Here is a 12,695-nt window from a genome sequence, read left to right on the forward strand (position 1 = left end):
GAGATTATTAAGAAGACAGGTGTGGGAATTCCCTGGCGGTCCAGTGGTTAGGACTCCGAGCTTTCACTGCCAAGGATGCAGGTTCAATCCCTGGTCGGGGAACTAAGATCCCAAGTCGAACGGCACAGCCAAAAAAAAATTTTTTTTTAATTAAAAAAATAAAAAGAATACAGGTGTGGTAGTGCAAAAGGTTCTACAAAATATAAATAGGTGTCTGGGTCACCAAGATAAAAGCTGGAGGCCAAATATTCTCTGACAAAGAAGACTGGCTCCCTCCCTAGTTCGTACTTTACATCAGGCTCCATCTTCAGAATCAGTCCCCTGAAGGGTAAGAATGCCAGAATCTGCACCATGCCCTGCCCTAAAGACATACCCTGGCCCCGGAAGGTGGCATGGAGGGGCTGATGGGACAAGGGGATGCCTAAGACAATGTTTGTCTCATTTAGGATACTCTCAAGTAAGGTAAGGTAACAGAAATCTCAACTCAAACTGGTTTAAATAATAAAAAGACATTACTGTCTCAGAAGCAATGAGGATCTGACCATTTGTTTGATCCAGAAGTTCTCAACAACTTCAGGGGCTTGTTTCTCTGGACTATCTCTCAGCTCTGCCTTCCTCTGTGTGTCGGCTTTGTCCTTAGACTGTTTTCCCTTGTGGGAGCAGGAATGGTTCCAGTGTTTTCAGACCGTACATTCTTAGACCACCCCATGCATACAGATTCCAGGCTTCAGTCTGTTTGGGTCAGTGTCTGCCATGTGCCCAAAGAAACCCCTGTGGCCAGAGAAAAGCCAACATGCAGATGGGGGGTTAGGGTTTTGGGAGGAAGCTGACTTAGGCCCCTCCCCTGAGTCAGTCACTGGGCCAGGGGTATGGGCTTTCTCTAGCTAGTTGAAACACACCACTGGGGCTGGAAGTGAAGTCAATCCTATCTAAAGAGCATGGTTTCTCCATAGAGAAGAGAGAGTGGAATGGATGCAGCAGACCAGCCACGGGATCCATGACAAAGGAATATGCACCAAGGGCTGGGGTGCAGGAGATCATTGTCTACTTCTATGCTGATGCAGGTCTAATTACCCATCCCTTCACCAGGGCCAGGTCCTGCAGAGGCTCCCAAAGAACATCACCAAATTTTTGTTGGGAACCTGGTGCAAAGCCCTAAATTACACACTGGGTTGCCTAGGGTCTTGGTTTGTACAATCATAGAGGCCACTTCAATCACGGTCTCCTTTGGTCCTGGTCAGTCAGTCCCACTGTGCCTCCCTCCCTCCCTGTCATCTCAGGCTAACTCTCAAAATGCAAGTCAGTCCAGTTACCTGGCCCCTCCCTTAGTCTTGGGTGGTGTTGCTCTCTGTCCTTCCTGCCGCTACTCTCAGCCTCCTGAGCCTGTATCACCTGCAACCTTTGTTCACCTACAGAAAGAAGCGCCCTCCACTTTCTGCCTTAACTGAAATCTGGCTGAGGACATGGCTTCCCTTGCTGATCTCTTGAGAGATGCCAACTCATTCCCATTGCCCACCTACCATGGGACAAGGAGGATGGTGGTCAGCATCTTTCCACCTCTCACCACCTCTTTTGGACCATCACTCTGCTTTGAGTCTCCCTTCATTGGCACTGCCATCTTCCCACCTCCCAACATTCACTGGGAAATATTGCCATCACCCTGGATAACTTAGTGTCTCTGTGGGTAATACCTTCTACATCTTGAAGTCTCTGACTCCCGTGTCTCCAACGAATTTGGCCCTTCTTGCCACTTAGGCCACTCATCCTTTGGGCACACTCTGAGCCTTGTCATCACCTTGAAGGGCTCCACTGTCTGACAAAACCCCCGTTCTCCAAACATGGCCATACTTGTAGCTCTCCTTCCCTTACCTCACCACCTCCTTTGTCTCCTTATCCTTCCATCTTCTTGTCAACACATACTGCTAAGCAGTGGTGGGGAAAATTCCATTCCCCTTTGGACTGGGACCAGGGTCTCCAGTTCCAGCCCCCTGACATCTGGATTCTCTACCACACTTCCAAAGCTGCTCCCTCTAATGTCACGAGACTTCTATGTTGCTAAACTAGAGGGACACTTCAGTCCTTATCTTATTAGTCCCCTTCTCTACGTTGACCACTTCCTCATTCTTGAAATTCTCTTCTCCTGGGTCTACCGAGACACCTGTCACTCCTCATCTTCTTCTGTCTCCTTGGATGCTCTTTCTCCATCTTTGTCACTAGTTCCCTTTCCTCCATCAACCCCATAAATATTGTTGTTCTTTGGGTTTACTTCTCCTCTCGTTTTACAAATTCTTCTCAGATTCTCTCTCTCAGGCCCCGGTTTCAATGGTCACTCAAATGCCAATGATGCCCAAATCTAAAACTTGGGCATGGATATATAGCTGATCACCCATTGGATATTGCCACCAGTGTGCCCCTCAGGGACCTTAACCTTAATATGTCCAAAATTGAACTTTCTATTCTGTAACTTGAACTCCCCTTTCTCTTCACTAAAGCATCATACTCTGTGTGAAATGGCAGAGTCTAAGTTAAGACCAGCAGATGCTGCCTCTCCCCTGGATAGGAAGGGAAACTTGAATAGTACTCATTATTACCAATTTAAGATGCATTAATATGTCCCAAACCTTCCTTTGATTCAGCACGTTGGTGAATATAAAATCATTTACAATCCTATTCTCCTCTTAAAGTCCTGAGTTGCTCAACTGTAAATTCTTTTCCCACGGATGATTTCAGGGGGAAATACGGTGCCTTGGCCAGTTGCTCATCTTGGGTTGGCAGTTGACATGAGTCATGCAGTACAGAGCAGGGTCTAGGTGAGCAGATACAGTGCATTTGTCTGCATGGTTAAAAATGAGTTTTGCTTTATTGCAGATATTCAGCTTTCTATGAGAAGAGGATGGGTCACATGTAAAGCTAGGGCTTCCCTGGTGGCGCAGGGGTTGAGAATCTGCCTGCCAATGCAGGGGACACGGGCTCGAGCCCTGGTCTGGGAAGATCCCACATGCCGTGGAGCAACTAGGCCTGTGAGCCACAACTACTGAGCCTGCACGTCTGGAGCCTGTGCTCCCGACAAGAGAGGCCGCGATAGTGAGAGGCCTGTGCACCGCGATGAAGAGTGGCCCCCGCTTGCCACAACTAGAGAAAGCCCTTGCACAGAAACGAAGACCCAACACAGCCAAAAATAAATAAATTAAGTAATTAATTTAAAAAAAAAAGTTTTTTAAAAAAAAAGCTAAAAACAGATGTCCTATGAGAACACTCCAGGAAAGTGCCTAGGTTTCTGGGTCTTGTATTCTCTCCTGAACTGTGGGCTCTCAGAGGCAGGTCTCAGGTCTTTCTAGGACTGAGAGTTTCCTAGAAAGGCAGATGCAAGCTCTGGTAATGGAGCTTTCAAAACCGGCTGGGAGCAAAACAGTCCCTACTGACACAGCTCCCCTTGGGTATCACTGTGATCAAGGGATACAGAGTAATCGGAGGTCTGAGAAAGAAGAAAGCTTGGATAGGATTAATTTAACCTACTCAGTCCGTCATCTGTGTAAGAGAGACCTCTTGGTGCATGATGCAAGAAACCAAAAACTGGGGCTTCCCTGGTGGCGCAGTGGTTGAGAATCTGCCTGCTAATGCAGGGGACATGGGTTCGAGCCCTGGTCTGGGAAGATCCCACATGCCGCAGAGCAACTAGGCCGTGAGCCACAACTACTGAGCCTGTGCGTCTGGAGCGTGTGCTCCGCAACAAGAGAGGCCGGGACAGTGAGAGGCCCGCGCACCGCGATGAAGAGTGGCCCCTGCTCGCCACAACTAGAGAAAGCCCTTGCACAGAAACAAAGACCCAACACAGCCAAAAATTTTAAAAAATAATTAATTAATTAATTTTAAAAAAAACAGAAAAAAGAAACCAAAAACTAGCTAACTACTTTGAGAAAGAAAAACAGGGGCGTGGGGCTTACTGGAAGGATAAATGATTGTTTCAATAGCAACCAAACTAGAGGAATGGGAGGGAAACCCTGAGTTTGGGCCTCGGTCAGGTATAACGGGAACCAAGGATTCAATATCTGGGGTTCTCTCTGCATGCTGGCTTCAACTTTTCCCACTACAGACCAGGCTCCTCAGTGAGGCTGAGTGCCAATAGCTCCCTGGCCTCTCACATCCCACCTGCCCCTGCAGAGAGGAATTGGCTTAGTCTCTGAGAAGGGACTCTGGCCTGGCTCAGGGTGGGGACTGACCCCCATACTGAAACCGTGCAGGCCCATGTAGGGGCTTAGTCTCTCTCAGGCCCCTCTGTGTCCCCGCTGATTTTTGATCAGGAAAAGAGGCTATGGAAATACACTGTGACCTCCTAGGCCCTCCTTGTGGAACAAAGAATAGGTCCCAGCAGTTAATGTTTGGGGAAGTAAAGAATGCAGAAACAAAGATAGGGCAGTCAAGCAGGAGAGTAGCCATAACTTAAACAATAAATCAGTCACAAGGACCCCCAGTTCTGTTTCAAAGGTAAGGATAAGTCTGACGCACATTCTTAAGTTGTTCTGCAGATACTAAAAACCCCAGCAGGTGGAGGAAGTTGACTGCCTGCTGACCACCAGCACATTGCCCCCAGACCAGTTGGACCCAGAAAGTTGATGATGTTGACTCCTGAAGTACCACCCTGTTACCTCGCTACCAACAAATCCGAAGGATGTACACAAGCTGACCACACACCCCAAAACCCCCTCCCGCATTCTGACTTTGAAAACCCTTCCCCAAAAGCCATCCAGGAGTTTAGGACTTTTGAGCATGAGTGGCCCCTTTCTCCTTGCTTAGCACCTGCAATGAACGCCAGACTTTCCTTCACCACGACTCAGTGTCAGTAGATTGGCTTTGCTGCGTGGAGGGCAAGCAGACCCAAGTTTGGTCTTGTAACAGTACCACCGATGGCTGGGCTGTGAAGAGATCTGAGAGCCCTCTTGAGTCAAGTGAGCCAAGGAGACAGAGTCCCAAAGCACGGACCCACTCACTGGGCACCCACCCCATGTAACAAGAACACTTCCCAGGGCAGAAGGAAGTATTAGAACATTACAATTACAATACTATAATTAGAATACAGGCATTCACCCCTAGCAAGGATTGCTACGTCACTGTTAAGTAAGTGTTTTTCAATCTTTACCCAAAACACAGTCAAATAGCCTTAACACATTGCCCATGCTAAGTTCAAGGGTTAGAGCACATGGGAACATGGCTGAGTCCTCTCTCCTTGTTCTGTCAGCTGCTCTCCCTCTGCTGTACTTCTAAGGCATCAGCCCCTCTCATCTGTCCCAAGCTGCCCGAAAGTGTCTTCACAAGCTGCCCTCTGTATTTCCCTCCCTCACACCGTCTTATCTCTGAGTTGCTCTCTCTTTTTATTATGCCCAAAGGGAGAGACTTGAAGTTGCCTCCCTGCCAAGGGAAAATGCAAACAGATGTAAATCTGCATGTGCTGCAGTTTCACAGAAGGAGCCTGGTGGTTGAGGAAGAGTTTCCTTCCCAGACCAAGTGCGGAGGAAAGGGGGAGGGGGAGGAGCACTCGTGTCACAGACTCCCCAGGTGGGTCTGGTTCTCTCCTGGGTGAAGCCAGGGATTCTCTGGCCTCCAGATGTGCGAGCCAGTGTGGGTGAGCTTGTGGAGCCAGTGTGACACACGACTGACAACCAATGAAGCAGTAGATGGGGGTTGTGCCAGCCTGATCCAAGCCAGGATCCAAAACTTCTGCCTCCGGCTTGCAGTTGAATTTGGTTTTCTACACAGGCCCTCGTAGTTCTCTAAGATTTAGCTCTTACTCACCTTCTAGCTACATTGGTTAGGATCTTTCCCCCTTTAATTTCAGCCTTTACATAGAACCTTCTGCCCCAGCCTGCTTGGCAAGCACTCCAGCCAAGATCATAACAGCAACACCCCAGGGGGCTCAACAGCAGCGGCCAAGGAATAAGAAAGGAAGAGAAGCAGCGGCCCCTGCCAAAGGCGAAGGGATGCTTAGCTCCAAAGCACAGCCCTGCCCTCCACCTGCCCCAACTCCTGTCTCTGCTGGGGCTGGCTGCTCGGCATTCAGGGACCAGGGGCTAGGAAGGGGCAGGGGAATGGCTATGCCCAAGGCTCAGGCACAGGGGCCTGGGCACAGAGGAGGCAGTACCGGGAACACTGGAGGCAGGAGGATGGTACAGGGGACAGGAGGAGCAGTGCCTGCAAATGGCCTGCTAACGGAGCAGACAGCAGGACCAGTGTTGCGGTAGGAGCGGACTCTGGGCTCTTGCCAGAAGAGGGGGCTTGGAAGAGGCCAAAGTTGCAATGGTGATCGAAGCTCTTCTCTCCTTTTCCTCCCAGAGTCATTTTCCTTGACTGACAAGGCCTAGGACCTATTATATATTTTTCTTTCATTTGTTCATTCATCATTATTTTCAACTCTTCTCTGAACAAGAATAAACAGAAATCCATATTTCTCAGCAGTTTATCACAGAATTGAAACCCAGAAATGGAAAACATGAACATCACAAAATGAATCTGGGTTCCCAGTACAATTGGGCAACACTAGCTCACTTCCTCTCCTCTAACGCACAGTACATCCTCCCCATCCCAATGCCCCACACAGCTCCATTCCTCTGCGCCCTGTTTACGCTAATCCCTCTACCTAAGAAACCCTTCTGTTGATACTTTATCCACTTGGCACGCTCTTACTCATCTTTCCAGACCTACATGAAATGTCACCTCTCCTGGGAGCAGCAACATTCACCCCTCTCTCCACTGGATTAATTGCTTATCATTTTGTCCCCACAGTGGCCTATGCATGCCCTAAAAAAGCACTTATTGGGCTTCCCTGGTGGTGCAATGGTTAAGAATCCGCCTGCCAATGCAGGGGACATGGGTTCGAGCCCTGGCCCGGGAAGATCCCACATGCCGTGGAGCAACTAAGCCCGTGCGCCACAACTACTGAGCCTGCGCTCTAGACCCCGCAAGCCATAACTACTGAGCCCATGTGCCACAACTACTGAAGCCGGTGAGCCTAGAGCACGTGCTCTGCAACAAGAGAAGACACCACAATGAGAATCCCGCGCACCACAACGAAGAGTAGCCCCAGCTCGCCGCAACTAGAGAAAGCCCACACGCAGCAATGAAGACCCAATGCAGCCAAAAATAAATAAATAAAATAAATACATTTTTTAAAAAAGTTTTTTTAAAAATGCACTTATTTTACTGTATATATAGTTAGATGTTTCTAACACCTCCACGTAACTGAGTGCAATGGAGAGGGTGGGGGATTACCTTGTTTGTATTTGTATCTCAGTGCCTAGCACTAGTTAGTAACCCCCAGCACAGTGCAGGTCCTCAAAATACACGTTGATTGAAAAAATGAACCAAAGAATGTAATCGACAAAGTAAAACTGGGTGCGATTCTACTCTGTACTTCAGTCCATTCAATGTTGGAGCCAGGAGGGAATTTCCTGGCAGTCCAGGGGTTAGGACTCTCCATTTTTACTGCCGTGGCCCGGGTTCAGTCCCTGGTGGGGGAACTAAGATCCCGCAAGCTTTGCTGTGCGGCCAAAAAAAAAAAAAAGCTGGACCCAGGAATCTGTTTGGGAACTAGGTCCTCTTCCTTCTCCAACTTCAATATTCCCTCCACCTCTCTGAATGAAGAGGCATAAATACCATCCTTTCCCAAATTTATATGTCAAATACAAATTTAAGACTCCTCGCTGGTTTTTATCTCCAGGTCCTTCATTCAAAAATAGCATCTTTGGGACTTCCCTGGTGGTCCAGTGGTTAAGGCTCTGTGCTCCCAATGCAGGGTGCACGGGTTCGATCCCTGGTCGGGTAACTACGATCCTGCATGCCGCACAGCACAGCCAAAAAAAAAAGCATCTTTGACCTCATAGCAATAGTGAATGGCAGACAGGAAAACAGACTGCACAGTCTAATTATTGTCTAAATCACCAGGCTGGGTAAGTCTCTTTAGCTGTTAATAAAACTGTGTGTTTTCTAATCCTCTTCAGCAGGGGTTAAGTCTATCAGCAGAATTCTTTCTGGAACTGCTGTGCGTGGTGCTTCACAGAAAAGAACCACTAGAAAATTGATGCTATAACCACATGTAACCAGAAAAAATGAGGCCGGCCAGGGGGGTATGCTGCGGAGTCTGCTGCCGTCACACACGAGTCTTGACCCAGCAGGAGCCTTAACAAAGGGATTTATCAGGAACCCTAGAATCTTTGGCATACATTTCTCAGTCATACAACGCCTAGAATATTTAATTCATGGCTGCAAGTTTAGAGAAATATGTTGCACCACTCAAGCTCTTTTAATTATAAGCAACAGAAACTCACCTCAGTATAGCTTAGGACAAAAAGAGGAATAAATACAGTAATGGAACCAAACTAAGACTGGCGTCAGGGACTGATAACACTGTCAGATCTTGCTCTTCTCATTTCTCAGTTCTGGTTCTGTGCTGGTTCATTCTCTCCTCCTGCAATAGGCTTTTTCCAAGCAGTGGAAAGTCTGGCTTTCCCATCTTTGCCTATATATTAATAACAATTGGAGAAACTTCAGGGTTCCAGGAAAAACTCCATTTGACCCAGCCCAGATCACATAGGTGCCCCTGGATTCAAGGGAGTAGTCTCATTACCAGAAATTTTAGGGCCCGCAGGTGTGATCACTGGACAAGTCTCTGCAAGCTGGCTGACTTGCCCAATTTGTACTGACTGCACATGCTAATAACTTCAAACATTTTTAAAGTGTATTTTTTCTGATTACAAAATAAAGGCTCATTGTTTAAAATATAGAAGGTTCATAAAGGAGAAAAGAGTGGGAAATATCCCACAATCTCACCGCTCAAATGACATTGTTAGGCCTCTATTCTTTTAATGCTTTAAAAAAAAATCTCTTATACAATTTTGCTTCCTGATTTTTTTTTTCACTTTAACATTATAACTCAAACATTTCCCTAAGTCATAAAAATTCCTTGAAACTTTGCTTTAAATGGTTATATAGTATACTCTCTATGTATTTCTCTCATTTAGAAGGAAAGAATGCAGTGGGGTAGGGTGGCATTCCTCGCACGTGTGTGCATCTGTGCACAGGCACTTTCAGTTCACGGGATTCGATAAGAGGCCTCAGACTGGATTTCCCTCCCCCATTTCCTGCATTCCCCCAAACGCTTCCAAACTTGTCTCATCCACACTCATTCTTCCTCTGCTGCAGGCTCAAAGGACTTGCTATGAATTGGGCTAGTAGTTCAGCCAAACACTTTAGGTTCGAACACTGAATCTTTGTACCTATATCATCTGGAAAATTTGTTTTACCACTCTAAATATCATGCGTAAAATGGGGATTTTTGTGTAGAATTCTTATAAGGATTAATGACATTATGTACGGAAAACATTTAGCACATAATAGGTGATCAATAAATGATAGCATAAGACCCAAAGATTCCTCTCTAGCTGTATGGCCTTCTCCTCCCTTGCCCTGCTTTTTCAGCCATGTTTCTTAAAAATAATTTATACTTGCTATCTCAACTTGCCCATCTCCCATTTACACCCAACTCACTGTAATCTGTCTTTTGTTCCCCCTCCACTGACACTGCTTGCCAAAGATCTAGTGAACTTCAGATGCATTCATGGAGCTTTGAGTCATTTCTTAATCTTCTCTGCAGTCACAGTTAACCAGTTTCTCCTTCAAACTTCTCTCCGTCTCCCTGATACCAGAGTCTTCCCAGTTTTCCTAATTTTCATACTGTTCCTTCCTGTTCTCCTTTGCTGCCTCACTCTGCCCTTTAATTAGTGTTGCCCTCAACTTTCATGCGTCTGGAAAAAGCATGATTCTTTGCTATGAGATCTGAGTTGAAATTCTGGTTCTCCTACTTACCAAATTGAGTTCCTAAGTTACTGAACTCACCTGAGCCTCCACATGCTAATCTGTGGAAAGGTAACTCCTCTCCTAGATAATCAACCTAAATAGAGTCATTGTACACTGAACCTGCATTTGCCATTGGTGTAATGGATTGGTAGCCATAAACTGGAATTCCAGGCCTAGAAACTCATTTCATACCTCAAGAATGTCAAAACTCAAAACAAAGAAATGCTCTTCAAAATATTTATTAACCATATAAAACTAAACAATATGAACTATAGTATAAATGTTCCTTTGAGGCATTTTTCTTCATGGGCTGGGCTGGCTGAGGTTTCTTAGGCTCTTAGTTTAACGAAGTTTGGACAGAACATGCCATCTTTTCCTGGTAACTCTTCCTAGAGCATACACAGATATTTTTCCTTACTCCAGAGACCTTTAAACTGCATTGAAAATTAGGGTCATCTGCCACAAAGAAAAAAAAAGTTTAATGACGTTCAGATGAAAGCCTCTCAAAGTTTTTGAAAGTTAAATGCTGGGAGAGGGACAGTTTCAATGATGTCTTACTCTTGCATTTATATAAAAATCTACTTTGCTGAGCTTGAGAAATGTCTAACAGTACAACAAGGTTTGCAGGAGAAATGTCTAGATCCACTCACTCCACAATGTCAATCAGTTTCAGTGATGCTTTTTACAGTTACACAAATGCCTTCAAAATACTAGGCAGTTTCCTCCAAATTCCTAGTTCCAAGCTTCAGTTATGATTTTCACGATATCCAAAACACTTCCAAAATTTCTTTTGATCCATCCTCTTTGTTGATTGCTTTAACTGGCCTTTAATAATTTCACAAATAAAAATACCGTAAGGATGCAACAACTTTGATCTGTTGGCTAAAGTCAGTGAGACGCTTTGTGGATGTGAACTGGGGAGGAAGAAAAACTAATGTCAGGATGCTGCTGCTTAAGAATTAGGAGACAGCCTAAAGCAGTACCCAAACCCAGCTGTTACCAATTTTTTAAATACCATTTCTTGCCCTCTGGAACAGAGTAAAAAAATCAAAGCTTAAGAATCGGGTCATCAAAAGACATTAGTTCATTAATTAAAGGGGATTGCCTTGAATTCTTGGCAAGATAAAGGTAAGGCAACAGTTTCAATTTGTAGTCAACTGCAGTATGGGATTCCTCCTACTCAACTGCATAATCAATATTTTAAAATTTTCTTCCTCACTGAAGTTAGCTTTCCAAAAAAGTAATTTTACCAGTGTTAAATATCTGTCTCAAACAATAACAGGCCTCTGCATTTTAATTAATGTTTCTGGGAAATTCTTCAATGCTTCCATATTAGCACTTGCAGCTGATTCTCCAATTCTGACCTTATGCTAACAAGTTCTTATTCCATTATAAAAACAAACAAAACCTGTTCAATGTGCAGTGTTCCCATCTAATGAAATCTAACAAGTTCTCATTCCATTATAAAAACAAACAAAACCTGTTCAATGTGCAGTGTTCCCATCTAATGAAATCCTATCCCCTTGTTTCCATGCATAGACCTCCTAGTTCAGGCCCTCCTTACTTTTACACTGATTTAGTACAATGGCTTTGAAGCCAATCTAAACCTAATTCCCACAATCCATTCTCTAACCTGCCACCAGCATCTTCCCAAGGTATAGGTACATAAATTGTCCTTTGAGCCATCCCTCCAACATAGCACTTACCACATTTTATTGTCATTTTGTGTTTACATGAATCTCCTCTATTCTATCCCGAGTCCCTAGTGGACCTATTTCTTTGGTCTACCAGTTAGTATATAAAAGGCACTTAACCTAAGTATACTGTACTGAATATGAGCCCAACTCTCATATCAGCTTTCAGAGAGCCTAAGAATTTCCTTTGAAAATCAGATTTTTTTCCTACTCAATCTATTACTCTTAAACAATGTGAAAAACTTACTGCAAATCTTGATGAAAAACAACACCTGATTTTTTTCTTTGAAGCTAGTGCACTAGAAAAATGCACCTTAATGACTTAGTGAGTGATGCTCACAAACACCAATTATTATATTTCTTATAGCTTTGTCCTCAGTGGCTGAAATGTATTACCTGCTCCAGCCTATGCAGCTTTAAGTTTTTCTGTCTTCCACACCTGTCAGCTTTTATATCTAATTTATCTGCACCAACTCCTCTCGTGCCTCTAAATTGTACTTTTTAACATGCCATGGGCTTAAAAGCTAAAATAATCAAGCTTGTTAGAAATGTTTATAGCAGAAATAGACCCTAATCAAGAGAAACGATGTACCCATGATCAAAAAGCCCAAGGATCTTGCAATGTTCATTTTTACCTGCTAAAAGGCCTTCACTGCTTACTCTCTGGTTCTAATCTATGGCAGAAAAAGATGTCACATAGAATTAGCACTGTTAATCACTTAAATTTGCACTCTCAATTCTAAAATCCAGCCCAGTTTAGTGAGATAAAACCCTCCCCACTTCAAAACTCTCTTCTGTGACTCAGTTCAAATTAATGTTATAAGTCCTATCCATTATATTCACTTAATAATCTAAAGCTATTTTAAACCACATTATACATTTCTAGCAGATCAAATGCATAATATGCAATGTGACGTAAAGATATTATTTATGACAAAAAACATTGAGGGTTGATGGGTAAATTTTTGTTAAATCTCAAAATGTAACTAATGTAGACTAAAGCTCATCATTAAATAATCAGTGTTTCATATTCTGTCAAAAATGTGCCCTCTGCTTTTAGTATTTCATATACATTATACTCTACATTTTAAAATGTAGTGATAATGGAGATAAAATAGTAGAAAATAGGCATCATAAAGATTTAGACAATTAAGG

Source organism: Balaenoptera borealis (assembly GCF_965194805.1).
Source record: "Balaenoptera borealis genome assembly, chromosome: 11".
Classification (NCBI taxonomy): domain Eukaryota; kingdom Metazoa; phylum Chordata; class Mammalia; order Artiodactyla; family Balaenopteridae; genus Balaenoptera; species Balaenoptera borealis.